General features: G+C 39.8%; 1 long non-coding RNA gene across 1 annotated transcript; it reads left to right on the forward strand.

The window, feature by feature from the left end:
* The first annotated feature begins 4,894 nt into the window (after window positions 1-4,894).
* On the forward strand, window positions 4,895-27,787 carry LOC129145865 (uncharacterized). Its single transcript, XR_008551988.1, has 3 exons — window positions 4,895-5,554; window positions 7,999-8,055; window positions 27,249-27,787. It is a non-coding gene; the product is annotated as an uncharacterized LOC129145865 (long non-coding RNA).
* Window positions 27,788-27,921: the final 134 nt, after the last annotated feature.

The raw sequence follows: 27,921 nt of genomic DNA on the forward strand, positions 1-27,921 counted from the left end.
TTTTTCTGTGGAGATTTTGGGTTCTCTATGTATATTATCATATCATCTGCAAATAGTGATAGTTTGACTTCTTCGTTTCTATTTGGATTCCTTGGATGTCTTTCTCTTGTCTTATTGCTCTGGCTAGACGCTCCTCAGTATTATATTGAAAAAGCAGTGGTGAGAGTGGACTCCTTGTCTTGTTCCAGATCTTAATGGAATTGCTTTCAGCGTTTTCACCATTGAGATGATACTGGCTGTTGGCTTGTCATAGATGGCCTTTATGATGTTGGAGGTATTTCCTTGTATCCCAAGAATTTCAAGGGCTTTTTATCATGAATGGTGTTGCACTTTGTCGAAAGCTTTCTCAGCATCTATTGATTTATCATATGGTTTTTATATTTCTTTTTGTTGATGTGTTGGATAACGTTGATTGATTTTCGGATGTTAAACCATCCTTGTGCCCCTGGAATGAATCCAACTTGGTCGTGGTGAATTATCTTATGGATACATTGTTGGATTCTGATAGCTAAAATTTATTGAGGATTTTTGCATCAGTGTTCATTAGGGAGATTGGCCTATAGTTTTCCTTTTTTGTGTTGTCCTTATTCGGTTTTGGTATTAGTGTAATATTGGCTTCATAGAACGTGTTGGTATTGTCCTTCCTTCTCAATTTTTTGGAAGAGTTTGGTGAAGGATAGGCACTAATTCGTCTCTGAATGTTTGGTAGAATTCATTTGTAAATCCATCAGGTCCTGGGCTTTTGTTTTTGGGGAGGTTTTTAATTACCATTTCAATTTCGCTGCTTGTAATTGGTCTGTTTAGGTGTTCTATTTCTTCTTTATCTAGCTTTGGGTGATTGTAGAGTGTAGGAGGATTTGTCCATCTCCTCTAGATTGTTGAACTTGTTTCCATATAATGTTCATAGTAGTTACTGATTATTCTTTTGGATTTCTGCTGTGTCCCGTTGTGATTTCTCCTCTTTCATTTATGATTCTGTGTATTTGTGCTTGCTCTCCTTTTTTCCTTTGTGAGCCTGGCTAGGGGTTGTCTAATTTTCGTATTTATTTTTTCAAAGAACCAGCTCTTGGTTATCATTGATCTTTTGGATTGTTTTTTTAGTTTCAATTTCATTTATTCTGCTTGGTTTTTATTATTTTTTTCTTCTACTGGTTCTTGGGTTTTTTTGGTTTCTTTTTCTAGATCTTTGAGCTTCGAGATTAGTTTGTTCTTTGAGTTTCTTTCTTGTTTTTGATGTGAGCTGTCTATTGCTATATATTTTCCTCTTATAACGCTTTTGCTGCATCCCATACATTTAGGATATGGGTGTCCTCCTTGTCATTCAATTCAAAGAATTTTTTTAATTTCTCTTTGATTCTCTCGTTAGTCCAGTGTCCTTCCAGTAGTGTGGCTTTTAATCTCCATGAGGTAGGATAGTTCCTTGCCTTTTTATGATTTATTTCTAGTTTGATGCCTTTCGTGGTCAGAAAAATGGTTGTATGATATTCAATCTTGGGTAATCTGTTGATGTTTGTCTTGCGCCCCAGTATGTGATCGATCCTGGAGAATGATCCGTGTGCGCTTGAGAAAAATGTGTACTCCGTTTTTTTTGGGTTTAGTGTTCTATAGATGTCTGTTAAGCCCAAATGCTCTAGGTCCTTATTTAGAGCTTTAGTTTCTTTTACTTATTTTTTGTCTTGTTGATCTATCCATTGTTGATAGTGGTGTGGTTGAAGTCTCCCACTCATATGTGTTTTCTCTGATGTCTTGTTTTCAGAGAGGACAACAGTTGTCTGATATATTTGGTGCTCTTTCGTTTGGTGGTATATGTTAATGAGTGTTATATTCTTCTGAAGTATTGTCCCCTTAATCATAATGTAGTGACCATTGGGGTCTCTTTTTATTTTTTTGAGTTTGAAGTCTGTTTTATCTGATATAAGTATTAGGCGTTCCTGCTTTCTTTTTGGCCCATTTGCTTGTAGGATTGTTTCCATCCTTTGACTTTGAGCCTATTTTTATCTTTTGTAGCTAATGTGTTTCCTGGAGACAGCAAAAGGTTGGGTTTTGTTTCTTAATCCAGGCTGCAACTCTGTGTCTTTTTATTGAAGAGTAGGAGTCTTTACATTTAGAGTTAATATTGATATGTTAGCATCTGTATTTGCCATTATGTTTGTCTTTTCCTTTGATTTTATTTATTTATTCTTTTAATAACTTTTTTTTTTTTTTGGTCGTCTTTCGTTGTTATTCGTCCCTCTGAGGTTCTGGCTTTAGATTCCTTGTAGTAATTTTTTGGAGTGGGGGTTAGTCGCAATGAATTCCGGAGTTTCTCTTTGTCTGGGAAGGTCCATAGTCTTTCTTCATGGAGGAAGAGAGCTTTGCGGGATAGAGTATTCTTGGTTGGCATCTGTTTTCTTGGAGTCCTGTTGACTATGTCCCTCCACTCTCTCCTTGCCCGTATGTTTCTTCAGAGAAGTCTGATGTCAGCCTGATTGGTTTTTCTTTGAATGTTATCTGTTTTTTCTTCCTCTTGTCAGCTTCATTATTTTTTCCTTGTCCTGGATTCTTGGGAGCTTTACTATTATGTGTCTTGCTGTTGTTTTTTCCTTTCGTCGTGAAGTTTGGTGTTCTTCTTGCTTCTTGTATATCATTTTCAGTCAGCTCCTTCTTCTCATTTGGGAAGTTCTCTTCATTTATCCATGATATATTTTCTCTGTTCCTACATCTCTCTCCTCTCCTTCTGGAATTCCTATAACTCTTATATTTCCTTTCCTCCTCATGGAGTCAGATAGTTCCGAAGTCTTTCTTCATTCTTTTTCCTTCGTACGTCTCTTCCTTTTCTGTTTTGGTTCTTTTTATTTCTGTGTCTTCAAGTTACTTATTCGTTCTTCATTTCATCTATTCTGTTTCATTGCTTTTCCCAGAGTTCTTTAGTTCCTCCATTAATTCTTTGATCTCCTGCATTTCTCTTACTTCCCTCTTTAGGGACTCAATTTCCTTCTTCTGATCTATACTATCACTGTTTTAATCATGGCATTTTTAAAATTCTCTTTCTGGAGGCTCAGAAGTCTTCCAAGTTGCTGTCGTTGCAATCTGGGGAGTGGTTTTTCCTTTTGTGGTGTGCTCTTTCCTGAGGATTTTTAGGTTGCGTGGGTCTTTCTACTTCTACCCTACTCTGTTGTTTCTAATTTGTCGTATGCGTTGGGACACGGTGTTGCTCGGATGACTGACATCTTGTGAACGTCTCTCCGCTTCCCTCTGGCTCTTCCAGGAGCCATCTCTGTCTTCTGGGGAGCTTTCTGCTGGTTTTAGGCAGTTTTTACTGAAGAAATGTCCCTGTTCTCAAATGGCGAAGCAGGATGCAGTCCCTGTGCCTCCGGTTTTTCAGGCACACTCTTCTGCGCACCCGGTCTGGCCCGGACGTGGGTGCCTGCTCCCTCTGTGGGCTCAGACTGCTGGTCGAAGGGGCCTGGCGTGGAATAACTTCCCGGCTTGCCACTGGGTCCTCCAGAAAAACTTCTGCCCTTTTCAAGCAGACTTAAGAAATGTCCTGTTTTATAGGGTGTTAGTGACTTTTTTTTTTCCTGGTCGCTAGGTGGCGCCAGAGATCTCTCCTATTGTCCTTGGGGGCTGTTTTTCGCCTCCCCCCCCCAGTGGGACAGAGAACATAGCGGGAATGGTAGGGTACACCTCAACAGCTTTGGGGTGCTGTGCCTGCCTTGTGCCCCACCGTCGTGGAGAAACCACGCCCCGAATTTTCGTGCCCCGGTCTCAGTTCAAAGCCCTCAGGTCCAGGACGCGGGCTGTAGCCCAGTTCAGTGGCGCGGGAATGGCGCCTTTTGCACAGCTCCCGTGCCTGGGCGCCTGGTTCCTGCTTACTCAGGGAGGGACCTTCACCTCAGTGAGGACCTCCGTGCGTCTCCCCGCAAGCCTAGTCGTCTCCCCGCAAGCCTAGGTCGCAGGCGCGGGGACCTGGGCAGCCGCGATCCCGGTCTGCACTTGCTTTTCAAGCGCGCCAAGCGCGCCGCGTTTCCCGCGCAGGCTTACTGGCAGCCCGGGCTGTGTGCGCGTCTCCCGGGGTCTTTGTTCTTCTCTAATGGCGCCCGGAGCCGTTCGCTCACCGCCGCGGCGGATCCTGCAGGGTTCGCCTCAGCTCCCGTTCACGGGGTGTGGTGGCTGCAATAGTTCCTTCCACTCACAGTCCCCTTGCTGCGTCGTTTGTTCTTGTTGGTTGTTTTGGTTTGTTGTTTCCTCCTCTCTGCCGGTCGGAGAGTGCCGCCTCTGTGGGCGGGGGAGGGGAGCAGGGTTCTGCGCTTCCCTCCCTTCTAGTCCTCTTTTATGGCCACTTTCTTCTTCGGGCAGTTCGCTGGCGTCACCCGTTTATCTTCCGTGTCCCAGTTCTCACTGGGACCTGCCGCTTTTCCTCCCTATTACTTTTTTTAATGGGAGATCTTACTCGCAGCGTCTCCTCGCCGCCATGTTGCTCCGCCCCCTCCTGTTTTCAGTCTAAGCATTTTCATCTACACTGTTTTTCAGGGCTAGAATTGGTAGTATGAGAAAAGCAAAACAGAGATCCAGAAAATGAAAATGAGAGACAAGGTGGTAACAGAAGCAAAGCAGACTTTCTCAGCAAGTCTGCATCTAGCAGCCACACTAATGATTCAAGGTCATCAAAATTCTAAGCCAAGGTTTCTTAAGGTCTTACGAGGAGGAATCGCATTGACCCAATCTGGTATAGATCCAGAGTACAGGACAGGGGAGTTTGCAGAGTTGTGTAGGTTGCCTGTCAGTGTAGATAAATGGTTTTTCAGGCTTTTCTGCCCTCCCACCATTAGGATTGCCAAGCCTGATGGGGCACCTGCAGTTGTTACATTGTTGCAAGCTATTGTATTTACTTCTGTGGGGTATGGGAGGAGTATTGAGATAGTCACCAAGAGAAGCAGAAGCAGGAGAGGGGCAGGAGAGAGAAGGGGAGAAAAGAATGCTATAGAAGCCCAGAGTGAAGACTTGCTGGGGACTTGGAGGCCTCCTGGCCTCCTGGCCCCCAGGGACCCTTGCCTGCCGTGTACCTGTTTGCCACACTACATGTAAAGCTCAATAAAAGCCTGAGAAAGCCACCAAGGGCTCCAGGACTCTACCCCGGCCTGCTCAGATCCTAGATATCCTGCTCTGCGGCCTTCCTGCCACTACAATTGGCATAAGTCGGCAAGATAATTCAAAGCAGACGGGTATGGAACCCTTCAAAGACCTCAGGCGGGACTGAGGAGGAGCAGCCTTCGTTTGCCTGTGACAACGCTGGACGTGCCATGGCAGCACAGATGGTGAACAGAGTCCAGGAGCTGTGGAAAGAGCTAAAGATGCTGCAGGAGCACAGGAGGTGGACAAGGTTTGGGAGCTGCGGGACGAGACCTCAAGTGGAGGAGGAGACAGCCTCCGAGGACCAGCCCATGACCCCTGAGGCAGCAGAATTGTAGGGGAAGAAAGGAGCACGATTCAGACCTCGCCCAGTGCTGAGGCAGGAAAAGACTGATGGACTTGGACTGACAATCCCACCAGAAGGCAGAGGAACTTTGGCAGGGTAATGTTATGTTTTGGTGACCCTGGGGGAGGATAGTATTGTTTGTGTTTACCCCAGGACATGGGAATCTGGGGGTGGTCAGTGGACCTTGATGGCCAAAAGCAGCCTGTGTACTGCCCAGCAGCCAGGCAGAGGAAGAAAAACAACTTAGAAAGGCAAAAGCTGGTGCTGAGATTGGGAGACCCTGAGTGGCTATTAAGCAGCCTAAGTAAAGAAGGCCAGTGAGTCTCCAAAATCACCTGTGGGTGATGCCCTGCTCACTGTTGAGTGAGAGTGAGGAGTTGAGGAACCCGTCGTTGGGGGATGGATGGGGAACATGGCTTGGGGTAGAGCCCACAGCCAAAGTGGGGACCAAGGAGAGGCCACATGTGGAGCTTGTATCCACGGATCCCCGACCCATGTGCCTGTGCAATGGGTTGGCCTGAGTGCAGGGGTCTGCGTGTCGCATTGGTGGCTATGAAAGCCGAGTGTTGGAGTGACCGCAGACAGAAACCCTGAGGGTTGGCGATTACCCCCAAAGAGTACAGAATTGCCAATCCAGGAGTGAGCGCATCCTGGGGGTGGATGCGGTGTGTGGCTTGTGGCGGGACCACAGCCGGATGGTTCCCTCCTCCTATGAACAGTGCCTTGGGCAGCATAAGTGGTGGATCATCTCCTGGTGCCAATAGTCGTCTTTTGCCACTTGGTTGGTGCCCTGCCTGGAATTATTTGTGTTCTGTTGTATTTTCTTTTGTGGGCCATGGCTGCTGTGTGTGTTTGTTAAAGGAAACTTGTGTATACTTGTATATGGATTCTATGGTAGAAAACCCTGAGGGGGTGGATTGTAGGGTAAATGTTTTTTCAGGCTTTTCTGCCCTCAGCCATTAGGATTGCCCTGCCTGATGGGGCACCTATAGTTGTTACATTGTTGTAAGCTCTCTTATTTACTTCTGTGGGCCAGGGGAGGGGTACTGAGATAGTCACCAAGAGAAGCAGAAGCAGGAGAGAGGCAGGAGAGAGAAGGGGAGAAAAGAAAGCTATAGAAGCCCAGAGTGAAGACTTGCTGGGGACTTGGAGGGCTCCTGGCCTCCTGGACCCCCGGCACCCCTGCCAGCCGTGTCCCTGTTTGCCACACTACATGTAAAGCTCAATAAAAGCCTGAGAAAGCCACCAAGGGCTCCAAGACTCTCCTTTACCCCGGTCTGCTTGAATCATAGAAAACCTGCTCAGTGCCCTTTCTGCCCCTGCAGTCAGCAACAGACCTTGTAGTTATTATTTGCTGATAAAGCTCAAGTGAGTCAGATGCAGCATAAAATGAACTCTGCATTTGTTTGATTTTGCCACAAGAGAGTTCAGCCTGCGGCATACCAGGAGTGAGCAGGCGCTAGTCTCAGCATCAGGGCACCAGAGTTGGGGCATGTGCACCAGTGACCTCCCTTATGTGAGCTGTGCCCTGTCCTGGTCAGCTTGGTCAGTGGGTGTCAGGGAGTTAGAGATCCCTTGGGTTCCAGAGACCATCTCTATTTAGCCTTCATCTCTGAAACCCCAGTCAGTGGGTGCTTTCCTCATAGTAGGACCTCTGTCTGTGTTTGAGAAGAAACAGTATCATAGCACCTCACCCTCTAGTCAGGGCCTGGTCAAAATCCTCCAGTGGTTTTTGTTTTGTTTTCCAGAGCAATTCATTGAGAGTGTCTATAGAGAGATCTTTTTGACGGTATTACACAACTGGAACGGATTTCTTTTACTTTGCATAATGGTTTATTTTTTTATAACTACTTCCTACATAGATATCTCCAAGTTTCTTTTCTCTGTATGTCTGCTTTTGTCCCCTGCTATGTTCCCTTATACCCCTGTGACCCTTTATCCCTCCCTCACTCTATTAACCTCAGAAACCTCACTTCGTTTGGGAATATCTCTTAGTTTATAATTAGTTTGCTTAGTTTATCCATCTGCTATGATTTCTTATTTTACTCATATGTATGAAAACATCCAATATTTGTCTTTATCTTTCTGCCTACATCATTCCCCCAAGCTCCCTCCATTTTACAGCAAATGGTAACAGTTTCTCTCCTTACAGCTGAATAGTATTCTGTTGTGTGGATATAACAAATCTTATTTTATTATTATTATTTTTGTTATAACATCAGTTTACATCACTGTTTTGCTGTGTATTAAAAGTGTAGGATCTCCCCCCTCAAGTGCTGTAACTACAATGCAGCCACCACCAAAACACCCATATTCCTACATCATAGTCCATTGTGCTCTCTCCAAACCTTGTTCTCACACCTCCTGCCCCTCCTCCTCCCTTCTCCCTCCATCTGGTAGCCTCCCTTCTATAGTCAGATTTCTAAGGTTAGTTTTTTTTTTATTTATATAAATTATTTTTTAAAATTTTCTTTTTATTTATATATATTTTACGTCATTATTCATTTTTAAACAATGTTTGCTTTCCCTCCACCCCTCAGGTGTAGAATTTCCTTCACAGAATTTCCTTCACCAGTGCACCCATGCACCATCATAAGGTGAGTTCTTAATTTGACTTTACCTGACCCTTTGTTTGGTTTCTCTATATTCCACATTTAAGTGACACCAGCTGGTATATGTCTTTTTCCTTCTGCTTTATTTCACTTAGTGTAACCCTCTCCAATTCCATCCATGTAATACAATTCAATAAAAAGAAAACAAATAACCCAGTCAAAAACTGGAAAGAAGAGATAAATAACAAATCTTTTTATCCAATCCTCTATCAATGGGCATTTAGGTTGTTTTTGGGTCTGAGATGTTGTAAATAATGCTGAGGTTAACATTGTGGAGCATATGATTTTCAAGTATATGGTTCTTCAGACAGATGTCCAAAAGTGGGATTTCAGGATCATATGGTATTTCCATTCTTAGTTTTTTCCCAAATAAATTAACTTAAAATTTATTTATTCATTTTTAATTGAGGTAATATTGGGATAGCCCTGTCGGTTATTACAGCCATAGTACACCCACCGCCCATGCACCCATATTCCACCACCATAGACCATTGTGCTTCCTTCCTTTTTTTCTTTTTTCCCCTCCCCCTCCCCCTCCAACTCTCCCTTCCCCTCTCCCTCCCCCTACCCCCCTTGGTGCTTCAGTTCTGTCTGTAGTCATCTACCAAGAGTTAGTTATTAAGCTGTCTTTATCTGACTATTAAATTAGTTACTTTATATTTCACATATTAGTGACTCCATTCTTTTTTCTTTAAAAAAAATTATTTATTTATTTTATACAAGAACTGGGGTATGTAGATCAGAAGCGCGGGAGGGTGAGAGGATTCACCAGAGACATCAGGGAACAGAACAGGCAGACAGACCGACGACACTGCTGAGGGGAGCAGCAGTCGAGGCAGGAGAGGTCCGCTGCGCCACGTGGGGTTCTGCCTGGTGGCAGGGAATCTAACTGGCGCTGTGGACAGAGGCTGCGGACAGCTTCCCAGCGCAGCCCTCAACCGCTGCGCCACCAGGGAGTCCCCAGTTCTAATTTTTTTAAGGTAGGTCCAGACTACTTTCCAAAATGGTCGCACAGTTTACATTCCCACCAACATGGGGTAAGTTTCCTCTTTCTTCATATGCCCTCCAGCACTTGTTGGGAGTCTCTTTCTGGTCTTAATTGACACCATTGAAATGAGTGTGAGATGATATCTCATTGTGGTTTTTTGTTGTACTTTTTGTTAGAAAGAGAATTTCTTTTTATTTATTTATGCATACAAGACCTGGGGTGTAGGCCAGAGGTGGGGTTGGTGGAATGAGAGGACTCACCAGAGACAGAGTGGGGAGCAGAACAGGCTAATCTGCTGAAATACACTGCTGAGGGGAGCAGCGGTCTAGACAAGAGAGGTCTGCTGTGCCATGTGGAGGATCAAACTCATGCTGCAGTGGCTGCCAATAGCTTGATAGCTCTGAGACTTAACCCTTAACCCCTTGCACCATCAGGGAGGCCCTCATTGTGGTTTTGAGTTACATCTCCCTTATTAAAAGTGATATTAAACATGCCTCCATACATTTATTAGCCTCTGGATGTCCTCTTTGGATAATTGTCTATTCAGATATGTTGTTCATTTATTACTTGAGGGTTTTTTGTTGTTTGGTTGGTTTTGTTGCTAAATTAAATGGTAGTCATTTTGATTATATTGATTCTCCCCACATCTGAACTCAGAATATCTTCTAGCTCTTTAAATCTTGTTCTATAGCCTTTAATAGAGTCTTATAGTTTTTGTTGTATAAATCCTTTGCCTCTTTAGTTAATAAAATCCCTGGGTATTTGATTCTTTTTGATGTGACAGTAAATGGAATTATTTTTTAATTTCTTTTTCTTCATGCTCATTATTTGTATACAAAAATGTGACACATTTTTACATGTTAATTTTGTAACTGCACTTTGATGTATTCATTTATTGTTCCCAATAGTTTTTTTTTTAAATATTTATTTATTTATTTATACAAGCACTGGGTACAGTCAGAAGCGCGGGAGGGTGAGAAAATTCACCAGAGCCAGAGCGGAGAGCTGAGAGCTGAGAGCAGAGTGCAGAGCGCAGAGCAGGTAGACTGATGAAGTCCACTGCTGAGGGGAGCAGCGGGCATGGCAGGAGAGGTCTGCGTGCCATGTGGGACCCTCACCCGGTGGCCGGGGATTGAGCCGGCACTGCAGAGGCTGCAGGCAGCTTCACAACCCAGCACTCAACCACTGCGCCACCGGGGAGGCCCTGTTCCCAATAGTTTTTTGGTGGAGTCTTTAGAATTTTCTATGTATAGAAATACCATAATGAAAGTTTTACTTCTTTTCTACTCTGGATTCCTTTTATTTCTTGTTCTCTAATTCCTGTAGCTAAAATCTCTCAAGTGGTGGCATCTTTGCCTTGTTCCTGATCTTAAAGGGAAAGCTGTCAGTTTTTCACCGTTAAGTAAAATATTCATCATAGGTTTGTGATATATGAACATTATAATATGGACGTGGGTTCTTTCTGTTCCCATATTAAGAGTTTTTAATCATAGATGGTGTTGCATCTTGTCAAATGTTTTCTCTACATCTGTTGATTTATCATATGATGTTTATCCTGTCTTTGATTGATATTGTATTGATTGATTTTTGTATGTTAAAACATCCTTGGATCCCTGGGATAAATTCCACTTGGTCATGATATATGATATTTGTAAGGCACTGTTGAATTCAATTTTGCTAGTATTTTCTTGAAGAAATTTGCATTCATAGTCATCAGGTCTGTAGTTTTCTTTTTCTGTGCTTTGTTTGGTTTTGGCATTTGGGTAATGCTGACATCTTAAAATATATCAGGAAGGAGTCCCTCTTCTTGGATTTTTGGCAATAATTTGAGTAAAATGGGCATAAGTTGTTTCAAATTTTGATAAAATTTGCTACTAAAGCTCTCTGGTCCTGAGTTTTTGTTTTTGGGAAAATTTTTGATTACTGTTTCAATTTCCACAATCATCACAGTTCAATCAACTCTTCTGTTTCTTGGGAAACTGTATTGTTATAGAAAACTGTCCATTTCTTCAAGGTTGTCTCCAGTGGCTTTCTAATATCCTCAAGTTAAAGCCTGCCCTATTCAACTTGGTTTCCAAATCCCAACATAGATTGCATTCAGGCTTATCTCAAACTAGGCCCCATTCCCTCCCCTCACATCACACATTTAATGTGTACACATCCTTGATATGATCTTCCTGTACCCTCAGTGCATGTATGTGTGGAGGGGGAAAGGAGAGAGAGAGAGAGAAAGAGAGGGAGAGGGAGAGATTTCCTCTTATAAAGGCCCCAGTTCCTATTGAATTAAGCCTCTATCTATCTATCTATCTATCTATCTATCTATCTATCTATCTATCTCTTCATTGAAACTGATTATCTCTTAAAAACTTTACCTCCAGATAGTCATGTATGACTGTATCCATAGCATCTATAATAAGCAAAAGGTTTTCATTTTGATATAGCTCATTTTATATATCTTTTTATTACCTCTATTTATTGACATCGTATTCAAGAAATTCCCAAATCCAATGTCATGAGCTTCTTCTCTATGTTTTCTTCTATGAGCTTAATTCTTACATCTAGTTCTTTTATACATTTTTTGAGTTAAATTTTGCATTTAGTGTAAAATATTGGTCCAACTTCATTCTTTTCATGTGGATATTCGCAATATCATTTTAAAAAACAATTGTCCTATTCCCATTGAATAGTCCTCCATCCCTGTCAAAGGACATTTCACCGTTTGTGTGTTTATTTATCTTCCATTCTATTTTATCTTTTATATATCTATCTGTCTTTATGCCAGTACCACACTGATGTAATTATTGTAGTGTTTTTTTGTAATATTTGAAATCAGAAAGGGTGAGACCTGCCCCTTTGTTCTGTGTACTTTCCAGAACTGCAATTGGTGGGTTGTTGCAAGATGCTTCCACTACAAGGCTGAGAGCCACTCTAAGAATGGGGTTTTTGTGACCTAACAAGCAAGAGAATAAAGAAGAGACAACAGCAAACTTTCCTGTTCAACCCCACCTCCTTCCCCCAAAATTCCTTTATTGTTAATTTATAAGCTGGGAGTGGAGAAGGAAAGTAATTAATTCACATTATATCTTATACCTCTTCTTCTGCATCCCACTGCCCCTTTCTAAATTCTGTACCTCTGTCCCAATAGCTCAAGTATGAATGTCCTGGTTAATCTGTCTTTTGTCTCTAGTTTCATTGAAGTTTGATACCGTCCTATCACCAGATCCTTCAACAACTTCCCCTTGTCTGTGTTTGCCATCCTACTCCACCCACCAAAGTAGATTTCATCTCAGACAATATGTATTCAAAGCCCCAATATTAGAATTCAGCACACATAAACAGAATAGTGAGTGTTAATGACGTAGTATCTGAAATTCTAACCCTTTCAGTGAAAGAGAACTACTAACAAATGCCTAAGTGCTGATGCAGATATTGTGCTTTCCATTTGAAACAAATATACACTCTTAAGAGAAATAGGCAATCTGCAAACATTTCTAGTTTTTATCTCATCAGATCCATTTTCATATAGGTTTGTTTACCCTTGATATAATTCATATTTTTGTTTTTGGATAAGAGATTGTATGCACAGAAAGGGAATGTGACTTGTGGCACAGAAAATTCATTGCTAACACAGTTTAGTTTCATGGAAGTTACATTCCAATCCTGGCCCTGCTGCTTACACTAATTTATAACCTCAGACAAGGTATATAAGCTCTGCACATCTTACTTTCCTCATCTGTAAATGGGTGAAATGATGAAAGGGATCAAGAGTTACAAATTTACAGTTATGGAATAAGAAATTCATGGGGGTGTAGTGTACAGCACAGTATCCATAGGCAAGAACATAATAGTGTTAATTTGAAAAATTGCTTTGAATAAATGGGAAATAGACTTATTACAGTGATCATTTTGCATTGTATACAAATATCAAATCATTATGCTATACACCTGCAACTAATACAATGTTGTGTGTACATTATACATCAATAAAAATGTTAATAGTGTTCTTAAACTATAGATGGCAACTTAGTTAATGCAATTTTAAAATATAATTACTGTATTTACTATAGCAAGACATCTATAAAGCATAACAGATGTTAAGATATTTATGGAGAGAATTTTAGAATGAGATAATTAAAATTAGACCAAAAATAAGTGGAGAGATGTACTGTGTTTTTGGATTAAAAAATGAATATTATAAAAGTTTAATTTCTCCTTAAATCAACATATAGACGCAGTGTAATGTCAATCAAACACCCAATAGGAATTCTTGTGTACCTGGTAAAATTTACTTTAAAATTCCTATGAAAAAAATTAATATTCATGAATAGCCAAGAAAATTTGGGAACCAGCAAGAGGGTATTTATAACAAAGTTATAGATAGAAGCGATAACTTATTGGTATACAGATAAGGCAGTGAAACAGAAACAAATATAAATTGGAAATTGGTATACGAAAGTGTTGGAATAACACAGATCAATACTGGTGGTGGGATGATGTGCTTACCATGTGAAAAAAATGTTAGAGTCCTGTCTTTCACTACATAATAAAACAAATTCCAAATATATTAAAGGTTTAAATATAAAAAAATGCTTAAAGTATTGAAGACATAGGATATTTTTATAGTGTGGTGAATTGGGAAAGATTTTAAAAATGATAACAAAAGTTAAAACACGTTCAGGAATATATTCTAAAATTCTACCTCAAGAATAAAACCTTAGGGCCTCCCCGGTGGCGCAGTGGTTGAGCGCTGGGTTGCGAAGCTGCCCGCAGCTGCTGCGGTGCCGGTTCGATCCCCGGCTGCTCCCCGGCCACCAGAGGAGGGTCCCACATGGCACGCAGACCTCTCCTGCCGCCCGCTGCTCCCCTCCGCAGTGTACTTTGGTCCTTCTGCCTGCTCTGCTCCCTGCTCTGGCTCTGGTGAATTCTCTCACCCTCCCGCGCTTCTGACTGTACCTAGTGCTTGTATAAACAAAACAAACAAACAAATAGGTAAATAAAACATGCCTCTATAAAAAAAAAAAAAGAATAAAACCTTATGATGGATCAAAACACCTGTTAAACAAAGTGAAAATAAAACTATATAAATAAGATGTTTGTAATAAATACATCAGGTGTAGTGATATAATGTTTACAAAGTAATAACAAAATGATATATAATGTAGAAGGAAAATGTGCAAAAATTTGAAAAATTGGTGCTCAGAAGAAGGATAAAAGATTGTCCATTGGGTCACTGGAGGTGAGCAAGGTGTAAAAATATACATTTGTAGAGTTTTAAACCTTTCACACCTAAAGCAAATTCAATGACATAAAACTGATTTTCCTTAATAAACATAATTTGGGAAAAAATGTCCAATAAATCTATGAAAACTGCTGGTGGTTGGATCCATCACAATTTTATTAAAGTCAGACCTCTAGAGGTGGGGTCTGTGTACAAGTGTTTATTTGTTTTGTTTTGCTTTGCTTTATTTTAATGTCTTGATGTTTTTATTGTACTACAAAAAATATAAGAAGTGTACAAATTACAAGCATTTAGTTTCAATGAAGTTTAATAAAGCAAACATATTTTTGTAAACAGCATCCAAAGAATAGTATCTGCATCCCAGAATCAATCTTCATGCCCCCTTACAGTTCCAAACCTCCAAGGGTAACCACTATTCTGACTCCTAACACCATAACTTAGTTTTATCTTCATATAAATGGAATCATGTAGTTTATACTCGTTGGTGTCTGACTTTTTGTTTTACTCAGCACTCTATTTATCATGTTCATCCATATATTCACATGTAGTTAAAGATTGTTCAATCTCTATGTTGGGTGGTATTGTGTCATATGATAATATCATATTTTACCTATTTTACTGTTGATGAACATTTGGATAGTATCCAGTTTGGGGTATGAATAGTGCCTCTCTGAACATTCTTGTTTGGGTCTTTTGGTGAATAAATGCATGCCTTCCTGTAGACAGCAATGAAGGAATGAAGTTGCTGAGCCATAGGGTGTGTCTATAACCACCTTCATTAGACATTCCTCAGTGTATGCTCAAATCTTGGTTGTCGGCATCTTATCATTCAGATGGAGAGGCTTCTCCAGGGAAAGCTGTTGCACTTTGTTGAAGTTGATAATTCAGTCCTTCAGAGGCTTCCAACTCCTGCCTCTTGAATATGAAGGTCTATATTTAGTATCACTTCTCCTTGAGGGATTCTTTGTCTCCTAAGTCTTGAGAGAGTGTGGGAAATTCCATTCTACTTTTCAGAGAGATTTCTACATAACCTTTATCTTCCCTCTCTTTTGAATTTTGGAATTTAGCAAATTTCTAGAGAAAGTTTCTGGTTGTATGCTTCCAATCTTGTTATCCCATTTTCCTGTGACCACCCATAACACATCTGGCTTATTTCCTGTATGCCTTCCTTTGCCGGAATTGGTAAAATGTTCATGGAAAAAAAAAGAAACTGTAGAACTTCAAGAAACTTGGAAAAGTTCCACCTTCCTTGGGATTTTTGTTTCTTTAGTCTTTGTTGCATTTAGTTTTCTGATGGCTTTAAAACTAGATCTTGGTAATGTATCTGGCTTTTCCAGTTATTTACAGTCTCATGAGCCTACCATGACTTCATCTAAATGGAAGGAAAAATTGCCTGTATGTTCTTTAAAGCTTTCCAGGTTAATTTCATGTCTATGACAATTTGAGAACCATTGCCGTGGAGAAATACTTGCACATGTGCTATGAAGTTCACAGCAACAGTGTAATAAGAAAAAACTATGAATAGCTGAACTATCCATCCCTGTGGGGCTGGGTAAATAAAATGTGGTGTAATTGAATAGAATATTATTCTAACACCCAAAATAATGAACTAAAGCTACACATCTCAACATGAATGTATGTTAAAAATGATACCTGATAAACGCTAAAGGGAAGAACAAAACAAAGTATAACATTATTTACACACTTAGAGAACCATGCAAAACAGTACTAAATAATTCATGTACGCATATATATGAAGTAAGGAGTGTAAAAATATGAATTGGAAATAAAGTTTATGATATATGTGCTGCCGAAGCAAACACAGAAAGTTTATGATAATGTCTACTTTTGGAGGCAGAAGAATGGTGAGAGGATTGAATAGAGGAATAAAGACGAATCCAACTATATCATATTTTGTTAATTTTTATGTCTTTCTCAGGGAACTATACGAGAAGAAAACACAAACTTTTTCAGTACTGTGTAATTGGCATCAGAGTGTTGTTATATTAATCTTGATACTTCTTTATAAATTTGAAACTTTTAAACCTTATACAAGAAAACTCAATTCAAATAGAGCCTCTTGATGGGGTGGCCCCTGATTCCTTCCAGTGCACCTAGTAGCTCTCTTATCCCTATGCCCACAGTGTCTTCTCCTTGACACCAGCTATTGTAGCCTTAATCACAATCTGTCTTTGTAACCTATTAGCTTACATGCTACTATCTCCATTTGGAAAAAAAAGGAAATAACTCACCCTAGTCAGTAACTAAAGAGTTTAATTGAAATAATAAATGGAGATGGGCTCCAAGCATGAGCATTTTTTATAAACCTCAGATTATTTTAATGTGCAGCTAGAGGTAAAAAAACCACCACCTTCATTGTGAGCATCGTGAGAGCAGGTATTACTGAAAGGTGGAGACTAGGTCTCCCTTATCGTCTTCTGCGTCTATTTCCTAGTACCAGGAATAACATACAGCTGTTTGTTTGCTTGTGTCATCTTTATAAACACCGCCAGTGCTACTCCCACTAATAAACTTGTCTTCATTCATTTCATTAGACAAGTAAGTAGAAAAAGTAAGTCACTAGCAGCTACAGACAGGTAACAGCAGCAGGTATCCTTGAAAGGTCACAGTTTTCCCGTTAGTTCAGGGAGGTTAGGTCCCTGCAAGCTCTGATCTGGTTCCACCTACTGGTAGTGCTATTGAGTGAATGGGCTCTCTACCCCATGTGCATAGACCAGGTTATGACATCAGGACCTTGGAGAAGAGAAAGAAGCTATATTTTTAATTGACTTAATCACATCTGCCATCCTTATTAAGAAAAGAAATGAAGTTATTAGGTTTTGGGGACTAGGGTGGAGAAAAAAAGGAATTACATTTTACTGGCTAAGGAGTTTGGGGACAAAGAAATATGAACTTGGTTGAAGTACATTGGTTAGTTACAGAGCAGCTCATACATGCAGAAGACTGGAGTTTTGAATTTCCTTTGGTGGGTCCCTCCCAACTAGATAGCCCCCCTGCTTCTTTATTTGTGTCTTGTGGCTCCAACTGACCTCGGTGCTCAGCTCAAGGTTAGTAGATTAGCCTCCCGGCCTTGCTATGTCTGTAAAAACAAGTCTAAGAGAAAAGCTTAGAGAAGTTTTTTTTCTCTCTCTTTTGTGCTCTTAAGGTCCGAGAGCAGTTTAACCATTTAGCCTAGGTTCAAATAGGACCCCTAATCACTGGACTATGTCACACAAAACAATATGGAAATATTTTCTGGGGCCAAGTACTTGCATATGTAATTCTTTGAAATTACCCCTCCTTTCTTTTTATCACATTTTCCTTCCGGCATTATTGAGTATAGTTGATATATAACATTGTATATGTTTAAGGTGTAGGACGGGTTGACTTAATGCATTTATATATTGCAATATGATTACCATCATAACCTACAGAGTTAGCTAACACTGTCCTGTCACATAATTATCATTATTTGTGTGTGGTGAGAAACATTTCAGATCTACTTATTCTCCTAGAAACTGTGTTTTTTATTTTTATTTTTATTTATTTTTTTTTCATAGAAGAACTGGGGTGTAGGCCAAAGGTGTGGGGGTGGTGAGGGGATTCACCAGAGACAGAGTAGGGAACAGAATAAGCAGATCTACCGAAACACACTGTCAAGGGGAGCATCGGGGGAGATAGGAGAGGTCTGCTGTGCCATATGTGGGTCAACTCCCTGGGTGGGGATTGAACTCAGGTGGTAGCTGTGATAGCACTGAGACAACCCCCAGCCACCAGGGAAGCCCCCTTAGTTAAATTTATCCATAAATGTTTTGTTGTTTTTGATGCTATTGTGAATGGGATTGTTTTCTTTATTTTTCAGGGTTTTTTTTTTGTATGTTGAATTTTTATCCTGCATTTTTACTGAATTTGTTAATTAGGTATAAGTTTTTCAGTCAAGCTTTTAGTATTTTCTAAGTAGATCATATTATTGCAAATAATGACAATTTTACTTCTTCTTTTCTAATTTGGATGCCTTTCATTTCATTATCTTTCCTGATTGATCTGTCTAGGACTTTCAGTACAATCTGAGTAAGTTTGCTGAAACTGGGCACCCTTCTCTTTTCTTAGAGAAACGTTTTCAAACTTTTGCCATTGAGTATGATGTTAGTATGGGCTAGTGGTATTTGGCCTTTATTATGTCGAGGTATATTCCTTTTACACTCATTTTTAAAAAAAGATTTTTATTTATTTATTTGCAATACAAGAACTGTGGTATAGGCCAGAGGTGCAGGGGCTGAGGATTTACTAGATACAGGGCTAGGCAGGAGTAGTCAGCTGCGCCATGTGGCTTAACTCCCTGGCTGGGGATCAAACTTATGCAGCTGTGGCTGGCAGTAGCTTGATAGCTTTAACCCCTGAGCCACCAGGGAGGACCCCTTTATACCCATTTTTGAGCATTTTTATCATGACAGAATTTGAATTTCATCAAATACATTTTCTATATCTAATTGCTGATCATACGGTTGTACCTTTCATTCTATTAATGTACTGTATCACATTTATTGATTTGCATATGCTGAACCATTCTTACATCACACTTGATCATTGTGTGTGATGCTTTTAATGAGCTGTTAGATTCAGTTTGCAAATATTGAATATTTTTGCATGTGTAGTCACCAAGGATGTCTGTCTGCAATTTTCCCATCTTGTAGTATCGATCTGGCTTTGGTATCAGGGTAACACTTATCTCTTTATGTGAGTTTGGGAGTATCCCTGCCTCTTTAGATTTTCAGAAGAGTTTGAGAAGGATTGGCATTATTTTCTTTTTAAGTTTGGTAGAATTCACCCAGTAAAACCATCTAATACTGAGATTTTCTGTATTGGGAGATTTTTGATTACTGATTCAATTTCTTTTTTTTTTAAGATTTATTTATTATTTATGCATATGAGAACTGGGGTGTAAGCCAGAGGTGTGGGAGTGAGAGGATTCACCAGAGAGAGTGGGGAGCAGAACAGGCAGATCTTCTGAAATACACTGCTGAGGGGAGGAGAGGGAGAGACAGGAGAGGTCTGCTGCACCATGTGGGTTGCTTCCTGGCTGCGCAGCCAGGGATAGAACTGGTGCTGCAGAGGCTGGTGATAGCTTGGTAGCATTATCTTTAACCCCTGCACCACCAGGGAGGCCCTGCTGTGGTATGTTTTGCCTTATGGTCAAACTATTGGGTACTTTTATTGTGTTGTTCAGAGTCTCTATTACTTAGTTGATTTTCTGTCTAATGTTCTTTGTGTTATTTGAATTGGAATATTGAAGTCTCCAAGTATTATAGGAGAACTGTCTATTTCTTCCTATAATTCTGTCAGTTTTGGCTTCATTTATTTTGGGGCTTTATATTGTATGTGTTGTTAATTATATCATTCTGACGGATTTACCCTTGTATAAATATATAAAGCCTTTTTTTGTCTTTTTGACATTTAAAAAAGTCTTTGATAGTAACATGGCCAACTTAGTTCTCTTTTGGTTACTATTTGCAAGAGTTCCCCCCCCCCCCCATCCTCTTACTTTCAGCATATTTCTATCTTTGGATCTGTAGTGTTTGTTCTAAGCAGAATTGGATCATTTTTAAAAATCCATCTGCTAATCTCAGTTTTTATTGGAAAGTTTAATATGCTTACATTTAAACTAATTACTAACAAGTGGACGTTCTTTCATTTTTTTCCTTCTTTTATCATGGTAAGAACAGTTAACATGAGCTCTGCCCTCTTAAATTCTTTAAGTGCACAATACAGTATTGCTAATTATAAGCACAATGCTGCACAGCAGATCTTTATAACTTGTTAATCTTGTATAAGTGAAACTTTATACCTGTTGAATAGTAACTCAGTTCCCCCTGCCCAAGCAACTTGGAAACCACACTTTACTCTCTACTTTCATGAATTGGACTATTTTATTTACCTCATATAAGTGGAATCTTGTAGCGTTTGTCCTTCTGTGACTGGCTTATTTCACTTATCATAATGTCCATCTATATTGTCCCCAAAATGTAGAATTGCCTTCCTTTTAAAAAGCTAAGTAAAATTCTACTATATATATATATATATATATATATACCACATATTCTTTTTTTAGAGACTTTTTATTTTTTTAATTAATTTTTTTTATTTTTTTACATCATTGTTCATTTTTAAACAACATTTGCTTCCCCCCACCTCCCTTAGGTGTAGTCCCCATAGAATTTCCTTCACCAATGCACCCATGCACCATCACCTCAGTCCCCTGTGCTCCTCTCTCCCTCCCTCCCTCTGATCCCTCTCCCTCCTCCTCCCCTGCAGTATGTCTCTGGTTTATAATTGTCTGTTTTTGCTTTGTTGTGTTTTGTAATGTTGTTATTTTTTTACATTGATGTCTTATTTGGTTTCCCTATATTCCTGTTATAAGTGAAACCATCTGATATTTTTCTTTTTCCTTCTGGCTTATTTCACTGAGCATGATTCGTTTTAGCTCCATCCGCATTGCTGTGAATGGCATGAGTTTATCTTTTTGATTGCTGAATAATATTCCATTGTGTATATATGCCACATCTTCTTGATCCAGTCATCTATTTTTTGGCATTTGGGTTGTTTCCAGTATACCACTTTTTCTTAATCTATTCTTCCCTTGATGGACATTTAGTTTGTTTGCATATCTTGACTACTATGAGTAAAACTACAGTGAGCGTGGAGTGCAGATATGGCCTGGAGGTCCTACTTTTAATTCTTTAAGATAAATATACAGAAATGGGATTTTTAGATCACATGATAGTTCTATTTTGAATTTTTTGAAGAAACTCTGTACTGTTTCCCATAGCAATGACACCAAGGGCTCCTTTTTTTCCACATCCTCAATACCACTTGTTAATTAAGATGACATCTCTTTGTGTTTTTTTGAGTAACGTTTTTCTGATAATTACTGATGTTAAGTATCTTTACATATATTTGTTGGCCATTTTTATATGTCCTTTAACCACTTTTGAGTCACTTTTTAAATATTTTTTTAAAGATTTATTTATTTATTTATGCATACAAGAGCTTGGGTACAGGCCAGAGATGTGGGGGGTGAGAGGAGAGGATTCACCAGAGACAGAGTGGGGAACAGAACAGGCAGACTGACTGAAGTACACTGCTGAGGGGAGCAGCGGGCAAGTCAGGAGAGGTCTGCCTCGCCATGTGGGTTGCTCCCTGGCAGGCTGGGGATCAAACTCGTGCTGCAGAGGCTGCGGACTGCTTCATAGTGCGGTGCTTAACCCCTTGAGCCACCAGGAAGGCCCCACTTTTTAAATATTGAGTTGTAGGACTTCCTTGTGCATTTTGAATATTAAGTCTTTATCAGATACATGGTTTGCAGATATCTCACATTCTGTATATTGACTTTTCACTCACTCCAAAATTCATGGCGTACAGCAAAAGCAATGCGAATAGGGACTTTTAATGGTGACAAATGCCTGCATTAAAAAAAGAAAAAAGATACCAAGCAACCCAACTTTACACCTTAAGAAATAGGAAAAAAAAGAACGAAATAAGTCCAAATTTAGCAAAACAAATGAAACGAATAACAGTTAGGCAGAAACAAAGGAAATGAATAGAAGAACAATAGAAAAATCTACAAAACTGAAGTGTTTTTTTAAAAAGATAAACCAAATTTAGAAATCTTTAGCTAGAAACAATAAAGAGGGAACACTCAAATAAAATCAGAAGTGCAAGAGCGAACACTACAACAGATGCCAAATAAATAAAAAGCATCATTAGCTATTACTATGATCAATTAAATGCCAAAAAATTGTATAACCTAGAAGAAATGGATAAAACCATGAAAACACACAACCTACCAAGATTGAATCATGAAGAAATGGAAAATTTGAAGAGAACAGTAATGAGTAGGGAAAGTGAATCAAGAATCATGAAAAAAGAAAAGCCTAGGACCAGATGGCTTCATTGGTGAATTCTGCCAAACCCTTAAAGAAGAATTAATACCAATCTTATTTGTACACTTCTAGAACATTGAGAAAGAGGGAAAGCTTCCAAATTGATACTGGCAGAGGATGGGCATAATAACAACTAGCTCCACCACCTATCACCTGCCCTTGTCAATGCTGGAGGATTTTATGGGGATAAGTGTGCAAGCTCAGCTTCCTACTAGGTCTCCTTGACATAAGTGTCAGAGTAAAGTGGAGTGTTGAGTATCCCTCATTTGCACCACCTCGTTCAGTCTCATTGATGCTGTGTATGGGTGGATTTTTAGATGGCTATTAGAACTTGCTGACACTACCATGACTGGAATCAGAGCACTGCCTGCCTCTGCCAGGTGGGAGGTGGAAGATGGAAGATTAGCTCTCTGACTGTTCTGATACTACCAGGGACAAGTGGGGAAACTGGAGTACTCTTGCCAATTTCTGGGGGACAGGAGTAGGGTGGAGTATATGATCAGCTTCTTTTATCTTTGACCTACTTAAATCATGGTAGAGAGGTCGTTTTATCACTGGTGTTTGGTTGGAATAGGAAAGGCATTACAAAAAGATTTTCTATTGCTATTACACTCTTTCTCCAATCCTTTCATTAGGAAGAACAGGCTTATTTGTGTTTGTTCATATCTTTATTTTTAAAGATTTATTTTATTTATTTATGCATACAAGAGCTGGGGTGTAGGCCAGAGGTGTGGGAGGCGGGGGTGAGAGGATTCACCAGAGACAGAGTGGGGAGCAGAACAGGCTGATCTACTGAAATACACTGTTAAGTGGAACAGCAGGTGAGACAGAAGAGGTGTGATGTGCCATGTGAGTAGCTCCCTGGACAAGGATCAATCTCATGCTCCAGTGGCTGCTGATAGCTTCAAGTGCTGAGCTTTAACCCCTTGCACCACCAGGGAGGCCCCATTCATATATTTTTCTAATTGAGTTAACATGGGTTTACCACATTGTATATGATTGAAGTTTACTCTTCTTCATACGTATGTCTCTACACTACCTCCCCAACCAAAGTACCCCATAAATCCTTTACCATAGACCACTGGGCCCCCAACCTCCCTCCCCTTCTACTAGCCTCACTTCTGCAATCATATTTCTAGAGTCTGTCATCTTCTTTCTTCCTTTCAGAGTATTTCTATGCTTGTTTTGTTGTGCTATTTCCAGAATTTTTTTTTTTTTGTATGAGTAGATACTGGGAGGAGTGGTGCCACTTCACTTTGGCAGAATTGAAAGTCTCTGTGATGGTTTATTTTTAAAGAATGGATGGGAAAATGAAGATTTCATTGTGAAAAATTTCTTAATTGGAATAGTTATACCTCTTTTATTCACAAGTTTATTTTTACAATATAAGTAATGACTCTAAAATCATCTTCTTTTTTTTTTTTTTTTAAGAAATAAGAGGGCAGGGCAAGGGTACTTGAGGTGAAATTACACCAAACCAACACCTATAGTTACTGCAATTCTGTCTTCAGCTTCTCCATGTTTCCCTTAGCCAATAACACTTTAAATCATCTCCAAGTTCAAAACATTCAGCAAACAACGGCGAGGTAGAGCTGCTAAAAATGGACCTGATTTCCATGAAAATATGATAATGCTCTATCAGTTAATGGAACTGTTTTTTGTGTTGCTGTATAGATGTACACACAACAAACACAGTTGGAGTAAAATGGAATCTGTCCCCTGTTTGCAGAGTTATCCCAAGGGAATGGATATCAACATTCATCCCAGTTGGTATAATACTGAGTTGTTTCAAAGGCAATTTATTATAATTGAGCCAAGAAAAAACACTGTACCCATTTAAATGTGGCATGATTGAACAAATAAAATAGATTTGAAACTTTCCCCTCTAAAAGAAAAGAAATGAAAGAGAAGTGGGCCTCCTGGTGGTGCAAGGGGTTAAGCACAGCACTATGAAGATATCCGGAAGCCTCTGCAGCACGAGTTCAATCCCCGGCCGGCCAGGGAGCAACCCACATGGCGCAACAGACCTCTCCTGTCTTGCCCGCTGCTCCCCTCAGCAGTGTATTTCACTCAGTCTGCCTGTTCTGTTCCCCACTCTGTCTCTGGTGAATCCTCTCTCCTTCCCGCACCTCTGGCCTGTACCCCAGTTCTCGTATGCATAAATAAATAAATCTTTAAAAAGAAAGAGAAGTTTCACAATTTTCATGTTTGTAATAATTACCATTTATATGTTAGTAATATATGAATACTTATTAACAATGTGAGGGGAAAACCTATAAATTAATACATTCTCTTCAAAGTAATCTGTAAATTCTATGGAATTCCAACAAAAATTCCCAAATCTACCTTAAAAGGAATGTTAGTAGAGTTTCACCAAAATGGCAGGCCCTCTTGCACCCAGCAGAGAGTGGCACAACATTGCACAGACAAACTGCATTTGTGAGAAATCCAGAAACCACTTAAGTTCCTACTGGTGGTCATGTAGATGTGGTAGGAAAATTGGTGTTATTTACTCACCAAATCTCTTACCCCTGGCACAGCAAAGCATGGTCAGGAGAAAACACCCAAGATTTGGCTTCTTCCTGGGTAGGGAAAGAAAAGAGTGGAACATACATCAAAATTCTGGCTTTCAGGAGAACTACACAGGTATTTCACCTTTCAATTTTTAAGTGTAGTACTTTAAATTTTAAAGCACTTCAGCCATGTGATTCACATCCAAGGCCCTTATGGAGGGCATGCAGGTGTCTCTTGAATAGCTCTCCATTCTCCCTTTCCTTCAAAATTGGCATCATCGGATGCCACATGGAAATGAAGGTGGAATAAGAATTGAGTGATTCTGAGATCTCCGTCTGCCCCAGAATTTTAGGGACCGCTTCTAAGTGTATCCTGAACTGGGACTAGAATGCAGGTGTGTGTCTGACAGGAAAGTCAAACTAGTCAACCCTTCTGTCTGAAATCATTCCCTAAACCATTGTATCGAAGCATTTTTTCTTCAGTGCACATGCTTTGGTATGTTTCTGATGTTTCCTCTAATTTTTTTATTCATTCATTTATTGCATTGGGAGGGGTTCAAGTTTCCAAGGTAGAGATTAAAATGTTGCTTCTGAGGAGGCACTATTCACTTGCCATAGAAAACTGATATCAACCATGAATACATGGTTTCTATGACAACTGGACTATGCCACCTCTCCCTGAGAGAACCATTAATATGGATGTGTATAGGCAGAAAGTGTGTGATGTTTGCAAGAAATGAGATCATGTGAGTACCCACCATCACATGAGTGTGTGTGTATGGAAGGGTATTGGAGTAATTGAATATATGATTGCAGATATAAGGGCAGGTCACTCCCGTTGTAAGGGGAGCCTGACAGGCACTGCTTGGACCCAAAACCAAGTCTTTCTTTCTGAAGGAAGAGCAGAATGAAGAGGCTGAGTCACAAATTATTCCTTTTCTTCTGTATCCTCAGATGACTCCCTGTGTGTGCGCTTTGTGATCTTGAATTTTGGAGAGTCAAAATTAGTAAACCTTTTTGAGTATGCATCCCTCTTCAAGAAATATTTTTGCAGTGCACCTGAGAGGTGTATCTTCATTTATAATATATCTACATATATTTAAAGAAAATTGGGGACGGTAAATTATAAATGCACAGATTTTGCAGCAAATGAAATGTGAGATACAATGAATATAATGGGAATACTAATACATTGTTTCCTGGACTCCAGTATCTGGACATCATTTTGGAAATGAGTGCTCTAAAGAAAAACTTTTCACTTGTTACATCATTAATTAAAATTTGTAAACAGCTCTCCATTACTATGTGCATGAGGTGCAAGCTCCTTATAAAGCTTCTGGTCTCAGCAGTTGAGTTTTGATTGTGATTTTTATTTTTTTTTTCAATTTTATTTTTTAAAAGATTTATTTATTTATTTATACAAGCACTGGGTACAGTCAGAAGCGTGGGAGGGTGAGAGAATTCACCAGAGACAAAGTAGGGAGCAGAACAGGTAGAAGGACCGAAGTACACTGCTGAGGGGAGCAGCGGGCGTGGCAGGAGAGGTCTGCGTGCCATGTGGGACCCTTGCCCGGCGGCCGGGGATCGAACCGGCGCTGCAGAGGCTGTGGGCAGCTTCACAACCCAGCGCTCAACCGCTGCGCCACCGGGGAGGCCCTGATTGTGATTTTTATTGATCTAGTTTTTTTCATACTCATTAATTATGCTTCAGAAGAAAGACAAATTATTAAAAGTACTCATTATTACTTTCTTTGTACGAAATATGCCTTAGTAAGCAGTTGGTATAACATATATGTAAGTCTCTCAACTCCACATTCTTGATTCTGCTTTGTGATAGTAAGGTATGGTCTTTGTTAACCTTATATTCAATTTGCTACCTGGTTCACTGTTAGGCTGTGTTCATACAGAGGGTCACACAGACATGTATCTAGAGGAAGGGAAGCAAATTAACCACACTTCTGTTCCTGGGAACTCTACTTCATCATAGTGTGATTTTCTTGTTATATATTTCTAGTTTAATCTGTTAAAATACATTTAGGGCCTCCCCTGGTGGTGCAGGCAGTTGAGCACAGCACTGTGAAGATGTCCGCAGCCTCTGCAGCGCCGGTTCGATCCCAGCCGGCGGGTGAGGGTCCCAGATGGCGCTGCAGACCTCTCCTGTCTCGCTGCTCCCCTAAGCAGTGTATTTCGTCAGTCTGCCAGTTCTGTTCCCCGCTCTGTCTCTGGTGAATCCTCTCACCCTCCCGTGAATCTGGCCTGTACCCCGGTTCTTGTATGCATAAATAAATAAATCTTTAAAAAAAAAAACTTAAAAAAATAATAAAATAAAATACATTTAAAATAATGAAGAATATTAGGCTGTAGTTTTCATTTAATGGCATCAGTTCTCCTTTTTGATTTCAGGGTAACTCATTTAAAGACTTGGGAATTATTTGTCTCTTCTTTTTTCTCAGTAATAATTTACATAGCATGGATATTATTTCCTTATGTTTCCACAGATGATGGACTGACAAGCACAAAATTTACCTTCTATATTAGTGTCTTATTGCTGGCCATAAAACTCGATGTGCCTGGGTTGGGATGAAGACTTGATCTCAAAACCACGTCTTTTTTTCTGAAGATCTATCTAAATAGAAAACTCAAGTGGGGGAACTATAACATTTGAAATGCTCCATGACAAAATACAATGGCTAGGATCTTAGGTATCAAGATATAAATGACTCTTACTGCCCAACTAGGTAGAGATTGGAAATTTTTATTCAGAGTGTTGATAAAAATGATTCTGCTTCATGTTGACATTTTACCTGCAAATTCCATGAGAATTGAGATGATTTCTTCTTACTTTAGAGTCACCTAGTTAGAGCAGAGTGTGACTTACTTTTTGTTTGTTAATGTCGGGATAAAATGTTTCATACTACATCTCTGTTCTCTAGTTTTATTAATCTGAGTGTGCAATGGGGTGATGCAGTAGGGAGGTCTTCATTAACCAGATTTATTTTCTTAATTTTAGCTTTAAATCATCTTAGGAGACCCAATTCCTAGCATAATTTTTAAAGATTTATTTATTTATTTATTTATTTATATAAGAACTGGGGTATAGGCCAGGGGTGTGGGGGTAAAAGGATTCACCAGAGACAGAGTGGGGGAACAGAACCGGCAGACTGACTGAAA

This window comes from Talpa occidentalis, unplaced genomic scaffold (assembly GCF_014898055.3).
Source record: "Talpa occidentalis isolate TD23 unplaced genomic scaffold, MPIMG_talOcc4v2.1 talOcc4.15, whole genome shotgun sequence".
Taxonomy (NCBI): Eukaryota; Metazoa; Chordata; class Mammalia; order Eulipotyphla; family Talpidae; genus Talpa; species Talpa occidentalis.